The sequence below is a fragment of the Eriocheir sinensis genome, chromosome 57, assembly GCF_024679095.1.
Source record: "Eriocheir sinensis breed Jianghai 21 chromosome 57, ASM2467909v1, whole genome shotgun sequence".
NCBI classification, from domain to species: Eukaryota; Metazoa; Arthropoda; class Malacostraca; order Decapoda; family Varunidae; genus Eriocheir; species Eriocheir sinensis.
In genome coordinates, this window is record NC_066565.1 from 8,838,584 (window position 1) to 8,852,766 (window position 14,183).

Sequence of the window (14,183 nt, forward strand, 5' to 3'; positions counted from 1 at the left end):
TATAAATCAATAGGGGGCATCATGTAAAAAGTTTGGGAGCCACTGGTCTAGTGTCTTTTTATTTCCTTGGCATTGGGTTATGTGTCTCTATTCAGGGGAAGGGACAGTTAGTTCACATATTATTTCCCCATTTCGTAACATAATCTATCACCTTGCGTCCATTTCTTTCCCAGTAGTTCTTTGTATTTTTCCAACAGTTTGTCATTTTCTTTTCAGTTCCTGTCCAAGAGATTTTGCCATAATTCAGAGGAAGGAGGAAGCACACTGGTCTGTTGTGTTTCATCTCGTAATGTCCTTTTCGTAATTTCCAGCAGCAGCTTCCAATTATGTTTTCACTTTGTGTCACTTTGTATCTTCCAGAGGTTTGCGATTATGCTGTTACTTACTGTCTGGAAATGCTGCCTTCGTTGTGAGGATGGAAGAAGTAGCTACATATTATCCTCTGTATTAGTATAGCTACACACTATTATTCCATGATGTAATCTATTGCAATGTATCTTTTTGTACTTTCCAGCAGCCTGCAATCATGCCCTTCCTTCCTGTATTAATTGTGAGGATGGAAGAAGTAGCTACATATCATCCTCTGTATATACTATTAGAAGTAGCTACACTATTATCCCATATTGTAATCTATTGCAATGTATCTTTTTGTACTTTCCAGCAGCCAGCAATCATGCCCTTCCTTCCTGTATTAATTGTGAGGATGGAAGAAGTAGCTACATATCATCCTCAGTATGTACTATTAGAGGTGGGTACATACTTTCCGTACTGTAATCTATCGTAATGTATTGTATTGTATTTTCCAGCAGCCTGCAATCATGCCCTTCCTTCCTGTCTTGATCTTCCAACACTCAGTTCTAAGAACACAAGCACATGTTATCTTATTCCACCCCTTTGTTCTTCCTCCCTTCCTCAGTATCTAACCTTTCCTTGTTGGTTTCCATGAATAAGTTTTTTCCTTATTGAGTATGTCTTCCTAATGTAACTATTGGTCTATGTTTTTGTTTGTTTGTTCTAGTCCACACACACACACACACACACACATGCATACAAACACACACCAGAATTGGTTTGGGAATTCTATTTTCTCATCAGCTTCCTGTCTATCCCCTGTCTGCCTGTAGCACCAGTAGGCCCTCTTGGACGGCCCCAGCCCATTAGCGGAACAGGCGAATTTTATTTATAGTGGCTGCCGTGATGTGACTCCTGCTTCATTTACTGCCCTCAGCTGTTTCCTTTACCATAAAAATAAATGTAGGCATGCATTCAGGGGAGGCAGTGGCTGAGCGTGCCAGCCTCGCATTCGGTGCGTTGTCCATGATGGTTCGAATCCGCCGCTAACCACCTGGGATTTTTCAGTCACCGCCGAGTGGCCTAAGACTACCCACATGCTGTCCTGAAGACCACCTATCAACCCAGACGCTAGAAGAAGCTCTACAGCACAAGTGGAATCAAGAATGAGCTCCGGGGGGCAGCATGAGCCAATAATTGATGAAGTACATGAGACTTACCGCAGGTCAGTTGAAATGTGCTTCGAATTTTGGGAAGCAAATCACTTCTGCTAGAAGGGAGCTTTCACATGAGATACGCTTTGCTGTCTCACACCACCAGACTTTAAAGAGTACGATCACCCACATGAAAAGTAAGTTACCATGTCCCGTCACTGAAAGTGCTTCAACCATATGACACTGCAAAGTGTAGGGCGGGAGTGGAAGGCATGTGAAAGCTCCCTTCTAGCAGAAGTGATTTGCTTCCCAAAATTCGAAGCACATTTCAACTGACCTGCGGTAAGTCTCATGTACTTCATCAATTTTACGTCAGCAAATCACTATTCTGCTAGAGGGCGCTTCCCCATGAGATTTTGAAGCCATGTGGGTGTCGTACTTTGACAGGTAGAAGGTACAGTTAGTTGGGAATGAGGGAAAAAATACAACCAAGACCCAAACTCCAATACATTAAATAGTCTACAAATCATGTACTTTGCCACAAGAATGATGACACTTCCATCTCAACCAAGGCTCAGATTCTACTGCAGAACAGCTTCTTGAAAAACGTCGCGTTCCGGAACAATTTCCTTATCGTAATACTTGGCAAAAGTGGCCTCCTTAGACCAGCCAGCCTTCTCCATGATGTGGGTGATTGGCACAGCCATGGCCTTGGCTTTTGACGCTGCAGCAGGACGAACACTGCCAGCCGAGTACTTTTCAGTGTCTACTCCCGACAAACGAAGCACTTCTCTGAGCCATCTTGCAATTGTGTCTTTCGTCACGGGTTTGTGTGGCTTGATGAAGCTGATAAGCAAGGTTCCCGTTTCCTTATCCAGGCCACTTCTTAATTGTTCAGTTCTTGTAATGTACATTTTCAATGTTTCACACACACACACAACCTACAGTCCTTAGCATATGCTTTAAAGGTCACAGCCCGCACATTGAATTTTGGCCTACATTGTTTAATATTTCCCCCCAGCCAGACAAATATAATCCTGTCTAATGCGGATGTCTCCCAACAGTAACAAATGTAATGTTTGCACTCTGGCAGCTTGTGTGAGGGCCATAAGCATTGCAAGTTTTAGTGTCAGTTCCTTAAGGGAAAGAGAGCACAATGGTTTCATAGTTCGAAGTTGATGGAGCACCAGCTGGACGTCCCAAGTCTCCGCATATCTAGGTGTTGAAGGCCTTAGGTTGAAAACTCCTCTTAAGAACCTGCTGACAAGAGGGTGATTGCCTGCTCCATAACCATCGACAACTATCCCCAGCGAAGATAGGGCTCCCCGCGCCGTGTTAACAGAGTCATAGCCCACACCTCTGTGGAAAGTGTCGGACAGAAAGTTTACAATATCAGTTACAGTGGGAGTAAGGGGATTGATGTGCCATCTATTACAAGACTGGAGCCACCTGTTGATATGTGCCCGGTACTGCTTCGCAGTTGAACCTCTCCAGGAGGCCATGAGAATGTCTGTACCTGCCGCAGAAATGCCTCGGTCTCGTAGCTGTTGCCGGACAAGAGACATGCCATCAGCCTGGTGTGTTTCAGGATGCGGTGCTCCTCCCCTGTGGATGGCTGACGCAGTGTGTTCATCCCTCTCGGTATGAGGCGCGGTTCCTGAACGAGCATCCTGAGCAGAGTCCCCATCCACGGTTGGGATGGCCACACTGGCGCAATCAACCATCCCCTTGCTGCCTCTGCTCGTATTTTGTGGAGGCATCTAGCAATCAGAGCAAAGGGAGGAAAGGCATAGATGAGTTCAAATTGAGACCAACATATTGAAAAAGCACCAAAGTGTTCTGCCTCTGGATCAGGTTTCCATGAGCAAAAACGAGGCACTTGTTTATTTAGTCTGGAAGCAAAGAGATCAATATTTGGGACTCCAAAGATCTGACAAAGGTCTCTAAAAAGATCCTCATTCAATTTCCACTCATGCCTGTCATTGAATGTCCGAGACGCAGCATCAGCCACCAGATTAGCTCTACCAGGCACATGGGAGCATGTAATCCAGACATCATTCAATGCACACCAGTTCCAAATGTCAAGGCAGATGTCATTACACATTGCAGATTTCGTGCCACCCATCTCATTCACATAGTGAACTGCTGTAGTGTTATCACAAAACACCCTAACATGTTTTCCTTGAAGCTGATGTGCAAACGACTTTAGTGTCAGTAATATGGCTTGGAGTTCCTTCACATTGATGTGGAAAACTGCTTCCGTTAAGGACCATCTCCCATTGATTTGTTGATCATTTAAAGAACCACCCCAACCTAAATTTGAGGCATCAGTAAAAAGATCTATTTCAGTACCTCTCCGAAAAATCCTTCTGTATTCCACTGCAACGTTACATAACCACCACTGCAGATCCCTCTTCATATCCTGTGTGATGATCATCCATTTGTCAAAATTTCCGTTAACCTTCTTTAATGCCGAAACCTTTGCGGATTCCAACCTCCGATAGTGCAGTTTCCCCATTTCAACTGCTGGAATGGCTGCAACCAACTGCCCAATTACTTTGGCCACATCCCTGATTTTTGTTTTATCACAATCAAGTAAGTCCTTGCAACTCTGAGCGATTTTCTGTTTCCTCCGTTCAGGCATTGTCACAGTCATCGTCTCTGAATCAATGACCGTTCCCCAAATACTCCAAACGTCTAGAAGGCACCAAGACAGATTTCTCAGCATTGATACAGAAACCCATCTTACTTAGAAGTTCTACCGTGGCACGTACACTCTCATGACATCCTTCGAAAGAGCTGTGTGAAATAAGCGTGTCATCAATGAAACTCGTGATAATATGACCCATTTCTCTCAGTTTATCAAAAATTGGTTTCATTAATTTGGTGAAAAGGCGAGGACCTTCTGCAACGCCATTGGGAAGACAGGTGAACTGATAGATTTTTCCTTGCCATTTAAAGCACAGAAACCTTTGCTGCTCTTCCGCTATAGTGACAGAATAGTATGCGTGTCTAAGATCGACACAGGCCATATAAGCATCTTTATTAATAAGCCAAATCGCTTGCTCAAAGTTTTCCTTCTTGAAGTGTTTGTAAGGAATGTGCTGATTAAGTTTCTCCAGATTAAGGATCAATCTAAACCCTCCATCCTTCTTCTTACGCAAGAAAATGGGGGAAAGGATTTGCCCTTCCTGTCTGTGGGTTTCCTTAATCACCTTGAGCTCTAGCAGTTTCACAATTTCCTGACAAATAATTGACTGTTCTTCTTCACTAAAAACATACTCAATATCCTCAGCAAACAAGGGACCAATGTCAGCTACAGAAATGTCAAGATGGCAATGGGCAACAATGTCCAGAATAATAGCGTCACTTGTTATTGTATGCCACTCATTTACAAAGTATTGAAGTCTGCCAGCTTCAAATGTATGGCCCACCTGATTTATTGCCGGGGATTGCTGCGTCCCCGGCCTCGCGAGTTTTTTGCCTCCGAGCCCTGCCGTGAGTAGGGCTGCCGGTGATCACTCCGGTGTCCATATGTCCGCTGTCCATAAGGGTGGAACCTGGATGCCAATCCTTTGTAGGGGAACTTTCCGAAGGAGCCTCTGACCTTCCCCGCACCAAATTTCCAAGTGGGTAGCGGTTTCTTCATAATGATCTTGTTCTTCAGCTTCTCAGAGTCCTCAATGTTCTTGGCAGATTGGGACACGTCATCACCAAACAAAAAACTAGTCATAGGCACCTTGTCGGAGCACAGGTGAGAGTACCTCTGATTAATCTCGCGCTTGATGACAAAGCGACGGGCCAGATTGTTCCTATGGTTGGCATAACCAAGCAATGCCAGAGCACCATTCAGCATGCCTACTTCATGGGCCACATCTGGACGGCCATCCTGGGCAATCCTATCCAGCACTGTGAGGGACTTAGTAGTCAGAATAGTGGCAGCTTTGATGATGTCCTTGCTTACCTCTTTCATGCGAAAATCCCCCTTTTTGGCATCTGCCTTCAGCGCATCCAAAACTTGCGAGTTACAAACTACAGGAGCCAAAGCGTGACAGTTACCGGGCCTCCTGGCAGAGTCATCATCCAAAATCTCCTTGTACTCCTCGTCTCGCAAGCCGTTGTCGAACACATGGTTCACCATGTCTGCGACCTGCTTGTCAATGTCAACAGAAACATCGTCCACAGGTCCGTAAGTCTTGGCGCACTGCAGGAGGACACTACCTGGCACAATGTCATCTTGAGAGTCATCGTCATCACTAGACACACGATGGTCAGGCGACTTAAACCCAGAAAACCCCGCGGCCGAACCAGAACAAGGCACCTCCACGGGCGTGTTTACACTGTCAAGGGTGGCGGCGACATCAGCGCCCCCGCCAGTAGCCCCGCTGCTCTCCTTCAACTTCTCCACATCGCCTCGCAAGGCAAGCAAAGTGTCCATCAGCAGCTTCCAATCCGGAGCATTAGCTTCCTCCCGTGAGGTGGAAGGCAGAGAGAGAGGTTAGGTGGAGGGGCAGATTCGCCTCCACTGCCAGTCACGTGATCCCGGGCATGCTGTCGGCTCTTTCGAGAACAATCCCGGTGGGAAGAGCCGCTCCTGGACGCAGATGAGCCTCCCATATGCGAGGATTCTTTCCTCACATCCTTGCTACGGCCAGGGGTTACCTCCGTGCCCGACAGCCGAGTACCGTGGGCACCGATCGGGACATCAGACATGGCGGCATGAGGTGGAGTCCTCGAGTCAGCTCAGCAGCAGGTAGGGAGTCGTAAACTCCACATGTGCACCCGGATGGGCACTCACCAGTCCTCGCGGCAGCTCACCAGCAGACAGGGAGTCGTAAACTCCACGTGTGCACCCGGATGGGCACTCACCAGTCCTCGAGGCAGCTCACCAGCAGGCAGGGAGTCGTAAACTCCACGTGTGCACCCGGATGGGCACTCACCAGTCCACGAGGCAGCTCACCAGCAGGCAGGGAGTCGTAAACTCCACGTGTGCACCCGGATGGGCACTCACCAGTCCTCGAGGCAGCTCACCAACAGGCAGGGAGTCGTAAACTCCACGTGTGCACCCGGATGGGCACTCACCAGTCCTCGAGGCAGCTCACCAGCAGACAGGGAGTCGTAAACTCCACGTGTGCACCCGGATGGGCACTCACCAGTCCTCGAGGCAGCTCACCAGCAGACAGGGAGTCGTAAACTCCACGTGTGCACCAGGATGGGCACTCACCCGCCCCTACACGGGTAACGGGTGGTGTTGCAGCCAGCTCCTAAATGGATAACAGGCTGTGGCGAAGCCTTGCCGCTCCAAAAAGGATAACGGGATGAAGGCCGCCAACTCTTGACTCAGGGTAGATGAACAGCGGGAGCAGCACGTCTGGTCAGCGTGAAAACAACTCAGCAACTGGTGGTGTGAGGCAGCAAAGCGTATCTCATGGGGAAGCGCCCTCTAGCAGAATAGTGATTTGCTGACGTAAAATAATAATGGCACCACTATAAACAATTCCCTGCGCCATGACGGGCTAGGGCCGACCATCAGGCTCATATGGATTAGCCTACCGGCGCTGTAGGCCACATGTAAAAAAAAAAAAAAAAAAAAAACTTCAAAATGTTGTATGTATATATATTTCTTAACCAGTCCGCTGCAATTGGCACAGATTTTGCCTTCACTGGTAGCCTGATAACATAATTATACTCCCAGGCCTCCCTCTGCCTCTGTGGTGGATAGTGGAGTGTTTCCCATGTGGTATTGGTGTGCTGGATATCCCTTCACTGGTAGCCTGGTAACATACACTCCCAGGTCTTTCTCTGCCTCTGTGGTGGATAGTGAAGTGTTTCCCATGTGGTATTGGTGTGCTGGATATCCCTTCACTGGTAGCCTGGTTACATACACTCCAAGGCCTTTCTCTGCCTCTGTGGTGGATAGTGGAGTGTTTCTCATGTGGTATTGGTGTGCTGGATATCCCTTCACTGGTAGCCTGGTAACATACACTCCTAGGCCTTTCTCTGCCTCTGTGGTGGATAGTGAAGTGTTTCCCATGTGGTATCGGTGTGCTGGATATCCCTTCAATGGTAGCCTGGTAACATACACTCCAAGGTCTTTCTCTGCCTCTGTGGTGGATAGTGAACTGTGTCCCATGTGGTATCAGTGTGCTGGATATCCCTTCACTGGTAGTCTGGTAACATACACTCCCAGGTCTTTCTCTACTTCTGTGGTGGATATTGGAGTGTTTCCCATGTGGTATTGGTGTGCTGGATATCCCTTCACTGGTAGCCTGGTAACATACACTCCAAGGTCTTTCTCTGCCTCTGTGGTGGATAGTGAAGTGTTTCCCATGTGGTATCAGTGTGCTGGATATCCCTTCACTGGTAGCCTGGTAACATACACTCCTAGGCCTTTCTCTGCCTCTATGGTGGATAGTGGAGTGTTTCCCATGTGGTATTGGTGTGCTGGATATCCCTTCACTGGTAGCCTGGTAACATACACTCCCAGGTCTTTCTCTGCCTCTGTGGTGGATAGTGGAGTGTTTCCCATGTGGTATCGGTGTGCTGGATATCCCTTCACTGGTAGCCTGGTAACATACACTCCCAGGTCTTTCTCTGCCTCTGTGGTGGATATTGTACTGTTTCCCATGTGGTATCAGTGTGCTGGATATCCCTTCACTGGTAGCCTGGTAACATACACTCCAAGGTCTTTCTTTGCCTCTGTGGTGGATAGTGAAGTGTTTCCCATGTGGTATAGGTGTGCTGGATATCCCTTCACTGGTAACCTGGTTACATACACTCCCAGGTCTTTCTCTGCCTCTGTGGTGGAAAGTGAAGTGTTTCCCATGTGGTACTGGTGTGCTGGATATCCCTTCACTGATAGCCTGGTAACATAATTATACTCCAAGGCCTTTCTCTGCCTCTGTGGTGGATAGTGGAGTGTTTCCCATGTGGTATTGGTGTGCTGGATATCCCTTCACTGTTAGCCTGGTAACATAAGGTCTTTCTCTGCCTCTGTGGTGGATAGTGAACTGTTTCCCATGTGGTATTGGTGTGTTGAATATCCATTCACTGGTAGCCTGGTAACATACACTCCCAGGTCTTTCTCTACTTCTGTGGTGGATATTGGAGTGTTTCCCATGTGGTATTGGTGTGCTGGATATCCATTCACTGGTAGCCTGGTAACATATAATCCCAGGTCTTTCTCTGCCTCTGTGGTGGATAGTGGAGTGTTTCCCATGTGGTATTGGTGTGCTGGATATCCCTTCACTGGTAGCCTAGTAACATACACTCCTAAGGCTTTCTCTGCCTCTATGGTGGATAGTGGAGTGTTTCCCATGTGGTATTGGTGTGCTGGATATCCATTCACTGTTAGCCTGGTAACATACACTCCCAGGTCTTTCTCTGCCTCTGTGGTGGATAGTGGAGTGTTTCCTATGTGGTATTGGTGTGCTGGATATCCCTTCACTGGTAGCCTGGTAACATACACTCCCAGGTCTTTATCTGCCTCTGTGGCGGATATTGGCGTGTTTCCCATGTGGTATTGGTGTGCTGGATATCCCTTCACTGGTAGCCTGGTAACATACACTCCCAGGTCTTTCTCTGCCTCTGTGGTGGATAGTGGAGTGTTTCCCATGTGGTATTGGTGTGCTGGATATCCATTCACTGGTAGCCTGGTAACATACACTCCCAGGTCATTCTCTGCCTCTGTGGTGGATATTGGTGTGTTTCCCATGTGGTATTGGTGTGCTGGCTATTCCTTCAGTGGTAGTTTGGTAACATTCACTTCAAGGTCTTTCTCTGCGTCTGTGGTGAATAGTGAACTGTGTCCCATGTGGTATCAGTGTGCTGGATATCCCTTCACTGGTAGCCTGGTAACATACACTCCCAGGTCTTTATCTGCCTCTGTGGTGGATATTGGCGTGTTTCCCATGTGGTATTGGTGTGCTGGATATCCCTTCACTGGTAGCCTGGTAACATATAATCCCAGGTCTTTCTCTGCCTCTGTTGTGGATAGTGGAGTGTTTCCCATGTGGTATTGGTGTGCTGGATATCCCTTCACTGGTAGCCTGGTAACATACACTCCTAGGTCTTTCTATGCCTCGATGGTGGATATTAGTGTTTCCCATGTGGTATTGGTGTGCTGGATATCCCTTCACTGGTAGCCTGGTAACATACACTCCAGGTCTTTCTTTGCCTCTGTGGTGGATAGTGAAGTGTTTCTTATGTGGTATTGGTGTGCTGGATATCCATTCAAGGGTAGCCTGGTAACATACACTCAAAGGTCTTTCTCTGCCTCTGTGGTGGATAGTGGAGTGTTTCCCATGTGGTATCAGTGTGCTGGATATCCCTTCACTGGTAGCCTGGTAACATACACTCCCAGGTCTTTCTCTGCCTCTGTGGTGGATATTGGAGTGTTTCCCATGTGGTATTGGTGTGCTGGATATCCCTTCACTGGTAGCCTGCACTGGTAGCCTGGTAACATACACTCCAAGGTCTTTCTTTGCCTCTGTGGTGGATAGTGAAGTGTTTCCCATGTGGTATCGGTGTGCTGGATATCCCTTCACTGGTAGCCTGGTAACATACACTCCAAGGTCTTTCTCTGCCTCTGTGGTGGATAGTGAACTGTGTCCCATGTGGTATCAGTGTGCTGGATATCCCTTCACTGGTAGCCTGGTAACATACACTCCCAGGTCTTTCTCTACTTCTGTGGTGGATATTGGAGTGTTTCCCATGTGGTATTGGTGTGCTGGATATCCCTTCACTGGTAGCCTAAATAACATATAATCCCAGGTCTTTCTCTGCCTCTGTGGTGGATAGTGGAGTGTTTCCCATGTGGTATTGGTGTGCTGGATATCCCTTCACTGGTAGCCTGGTAACATACACTCCTAGGCCTTTCTCTGCCTCTATGGTGGATAGTGGAGTGTTTCCCATGTGGTATTGGTGTGCTGGATATCCCTTCACTGGTAGCCTGGTAACATACCCTCCAAGGTCTTTCTCTGCCTCTGTGGTGGAAAGTGAACTGTGTCCCATGTGGTATCAGTGTGCTGAATATCCCTTCACTGGTAACCTGGTAACATACACTCCCAGGTCTTTCTCTACTTCTGTGGTGGATATTGGAGTGTTTCCCATGTGGTATTGGTGTGCTGGATATCCCTTCACTGGTAGCCTGGTAACATATAATCCCAGGTCTTTCTCTGCCTCTGTGGTGGATAGTGGAGTGTTTCCCATGTGGTATTGGTATGCTGGATATCCCTTCACTGGTAGCCTGGTAACATACACTCCTAGGCCTTTCTCTGCCTCTATGGTGGATATTGGAGTGTTTCCCATGTGGTATTGGTGTGCTGGATATCCCTTTACCGGTAGCCTGGTAACATACACTCCCAGGTCCTTCTCTGCCTCTGTGGTGGAAAGTGGAGTGTTTCCCATTCGGTACTGGTGTGCTGGATATCCCTTCACTGGTAGCCTGGTAACATAATTATACTCCCAGGCCTTTCTCTGCCTCTGTGGTAGATAGTGGAGTGTTACCCATGTGGTATTGGTGTGCTGGATATCCCTTCACTGGTAGCCTGGTGATATATAATCCCAGTTCTTTTTCTGCCTCTGTGGTGGATAGTGGAGTGTTTCCCATGTGGTATTGGTATGTTGGATATCCATTCACTGGTAGCCTGGTAACATACACTCCCAGGTCTTTTTCTGCCTCTGTGGTGGATAGTCGAGTGTTACCCATGTGGTATTGGTGTGCTGGATATCCCGTCACTGGTAGCCTGGTAACATACTCTCCCAGGTCTTTCTCTGCCTCTGTGGTGGATAGTGGAGTGTTTCTTATGTGGTATTGGTGTGCTGGATATCCCTTCACTGGTAGCCTGGTAACATACACTCCCAGGTCTTTATCTGCCTCTGTGGTGGATATTGGCGTGTTTCCCATGTGGTATTGGTGTGCTGGATATCCCTTCACTGGTAGCCTGGTAAGTGGTAACATACACTCCCAGGTCTTTCTCTACTTCTGTGGTGGATATTGGAGTGTTTCCCATGTGGTATTGGTGTGCTGGATATCCCTTCACTGGTAGCCTGGTAACATATAATCCCAGGTCTTTCTCTGCCTCTGTGGTGGATAGTGGAGTGTTTCTTATGTGGTATTGGTGTGCTGGATATCCCTTCACTGGTAGCCTGGTAACATACTCTCCCAGGTCTTTCTCTGCCTCTGTGCTGGATAGTGGAGTGTTTCTTATGTGGTATTGGTGTGCTGGATATCCATTCACTGGTAGCCTGGTAACATACACTCCCAGGTCATTCTCTGCCTCTGTGGTGGATATTGGTGTGTTTCCCATGTGGTATTGGTGTGCTGGATATTCCTTCAGTGGTAGTTTGGTAACATACACTCCCAGGTCTTTCTCTGCCTCTGTGGTGGATATTGGAGTGTTTCCCATGTGGTATTGGTGTGCTGGATATCCCTTCACTGGTAGCCTGGTAACATACCCTCCAAGGTCTTTCTCTGCCTCTGTGGTGGATAGTGAACTGTGTCCCATGTGGTATCAGTGTGCTGGATATCCCTTCACTGGTAGCCTGGTAACATATAATCCCAGGTCTTTCTCTGCCTCTGTGGTGGATAATGGAGTGTTTCCCATGTGGTATTGGTGTGCTGGATATCCCTTCACCGGTAGCCTGGTAACATACACTCCCAGGTCTTTCTCTGCCTCTGTGGTGGATATTGGCATGTTTCCCATGTGGTATTGGTGTGCTGGATATCCCTTCACTGGTAGCCTGGTAACATACACTCCAAGGTCTTTCTTTGCCTCTGTGGTGGATAGTGAAGTGTTTCCCATGTGGTATCGGTGTGCTGGATATCTCTTCACTGGTAGCCTGGTCACATACACTCCCAGGTCTTTCCCTGCCTCTGTGGTGGAAAGTGGAGTGTTTCCCATGTGGTACTGGTGTGCTGGATATCCCTTCACTGGTAGCCTGGTAAAATAATTATACTCCCAGGCCTTTCTCTGCCTCTGTGGTGGATAGTGGAGTGTTTCCCATGAGGTATTGGTGTGCTGGATATCCCTTCACTGGTACCCTGGTGACATATAATCCCAGGTCTTTCTCTGCCTCTGTGGTGGATAGTGGAGTGTTTCCCATGTGGTATTGGTATGTTGGATATCCCTTCACTGGTAGCCTGGTAACATATACTCCCCGGTCTTTCTCCTCCTCTGTGGTGGATAGTCGAGTGTTACCCATGTGGTATTGGTGTGCTGGATATCCCTTCACTGGTAGCCTGGTAACATACACTCCCAGGTCTTTCTCTGCCTCTGTGGTGGATAGTGGAGTGTTTACTATGTAGTATTGGTGTGCTGGATATTCCTTCAGTGGTAGCCTGGTAACATACACTCCCAGGTCTTTATCTGCCTCTGTGGTGGATATTGGCGTGTTTCCCATGTGGTCTTGGTGTGCTGGATATCCCTTCACTGGTAGCCTGGTAACATACATTCCCAGGTCTTTCTCTGCCTCTGTGGTGGATAGTGGAGTGTTTCCCATGTGGTATTGGTGTGCTGGATATCCCTTCACTGGTAGCCTGGTAACATACACTCCAAGGTCTTTCTCTGCCTCTGTGGTGGATAGTGAAGTGTGTCCCATGTGGTATCAGTGTGCTGGATATCCCTTCACTGGTAGCCTGGTAACATACACTCCCAGTTCTTTCTCTACTTCTGTGGTGGATATTGGAGTGTTTCCCATGTGGTATTGGTGTGCTGGATATCCCTTCACTGGTAGCCTGGTGACATATAATCCCAGGTCTTTCTCTGCCTCTGTGGTGGATAATGGAGTGTTTCCCATGTGGTATTGGTATGTTGGATATCCCCTCACTGGTAGCCTGGTAACATACACTCCCAGGTCTTTATCTGCCTCTGTGTTGGATAGTGGAGTGTTTCCCATGTGGTATTAGTGTGCTGAATATCCCTTCAGTGGTAGCCTGGTAACATACACTCCCAGGTCTTTCTCTGCCTCTGTGGTGGATAGTGGAGCGTTTCCCATGTGGTATTGGTGTGCTGGATATCCCTTCACTGGTAGCCTGGCAACATACACTCCCTGGTCCTTCTCTGCCTCTGTGGTTGATATTGGTCTGTTTCCCATGTGGTATTGGTGTGCTGGATATCCCTTCAGTAGTAGCGTGGTAACATACACTCCCAGGTCTTTCTCTGCCTCTGTGGTGGATAGTGGAGTGTTTCCCATGTGGTATTGGTGTGCTGGATATCCCTTCAGTGGTAGCCTGGTAACATACACTCCCAGGTCTTTCTCTGCCTCTGTGGTGGATAGTGGAGTGTTTCCCATGTGGTATTGGTGTGCTGGATATCCCTTCACTGGTAGCCTGGTAACATACACTCCCAGGTCTTTCTCTGCCTCTGTGGTGGATAGTGGAGTGTTTCCCATGTGGTATTGGTGTGCTGGATATCCCCTCCCAAGGATCAGGACTTTACATTTTTCTTCATTGCATTGTAGCAGCCACTTTTTGTTCCACTCCTAAAGCTTGGTGATGTCTTCTTGTAGGAAATCCACAGTCAAGGGGTTAAAAATAGGCCTTTCTGACAAACTGTTGCAATTTTTATAACACTCTTACTTCCCTTATAAGATTATATTATGTTGTTTGTCTGTCCACAACACAAGTCCTACAGCAATACTTCCTCTCCACAACACAAGTCCTATAGCAATACTTCCTCTCCACAACACAAGTCCTACAGCAATACTTCCTCTCCACAACACAAGTCCAACAGCAAT

At 47.7% G+C, this 14,183-nt stretch overlaps 2 protein-coding genes and 1 long non-coding RNA gene across 7 annotated transcripts in view; 1 reads left to right on the forward strand and 2 right to left on the reverse strand.

The window, feature by feature from the left end:
- LOC126984826 (uncharacterized) overlaps positions 1–14,183 on the reverse strand; it is a 136,489-nt gene that overhangs the window by 114,741 nt on the left and 7,565 nt on the right. The gene's annotated exons all lie outside the window — the stretch shown is intronic.
- Positions 1–14,183, reverse strand: part of LOC126984829 (uncharacterized) — a 133,034-nt gene that overhangs the window by 114,741 nt on the left and 4,110 nt on the right. The gene's annotated exons all lie outside the window — the stretch shown is intronic.
- LOC126984843 (uncharacterized) overlaps positions 1–14,183 on the forward strand; it is a 31,012-nt gene that overhangs the window by 12,422 nt on the left and 4,407 nt on the right. The window lies entirely within an intron of this gene.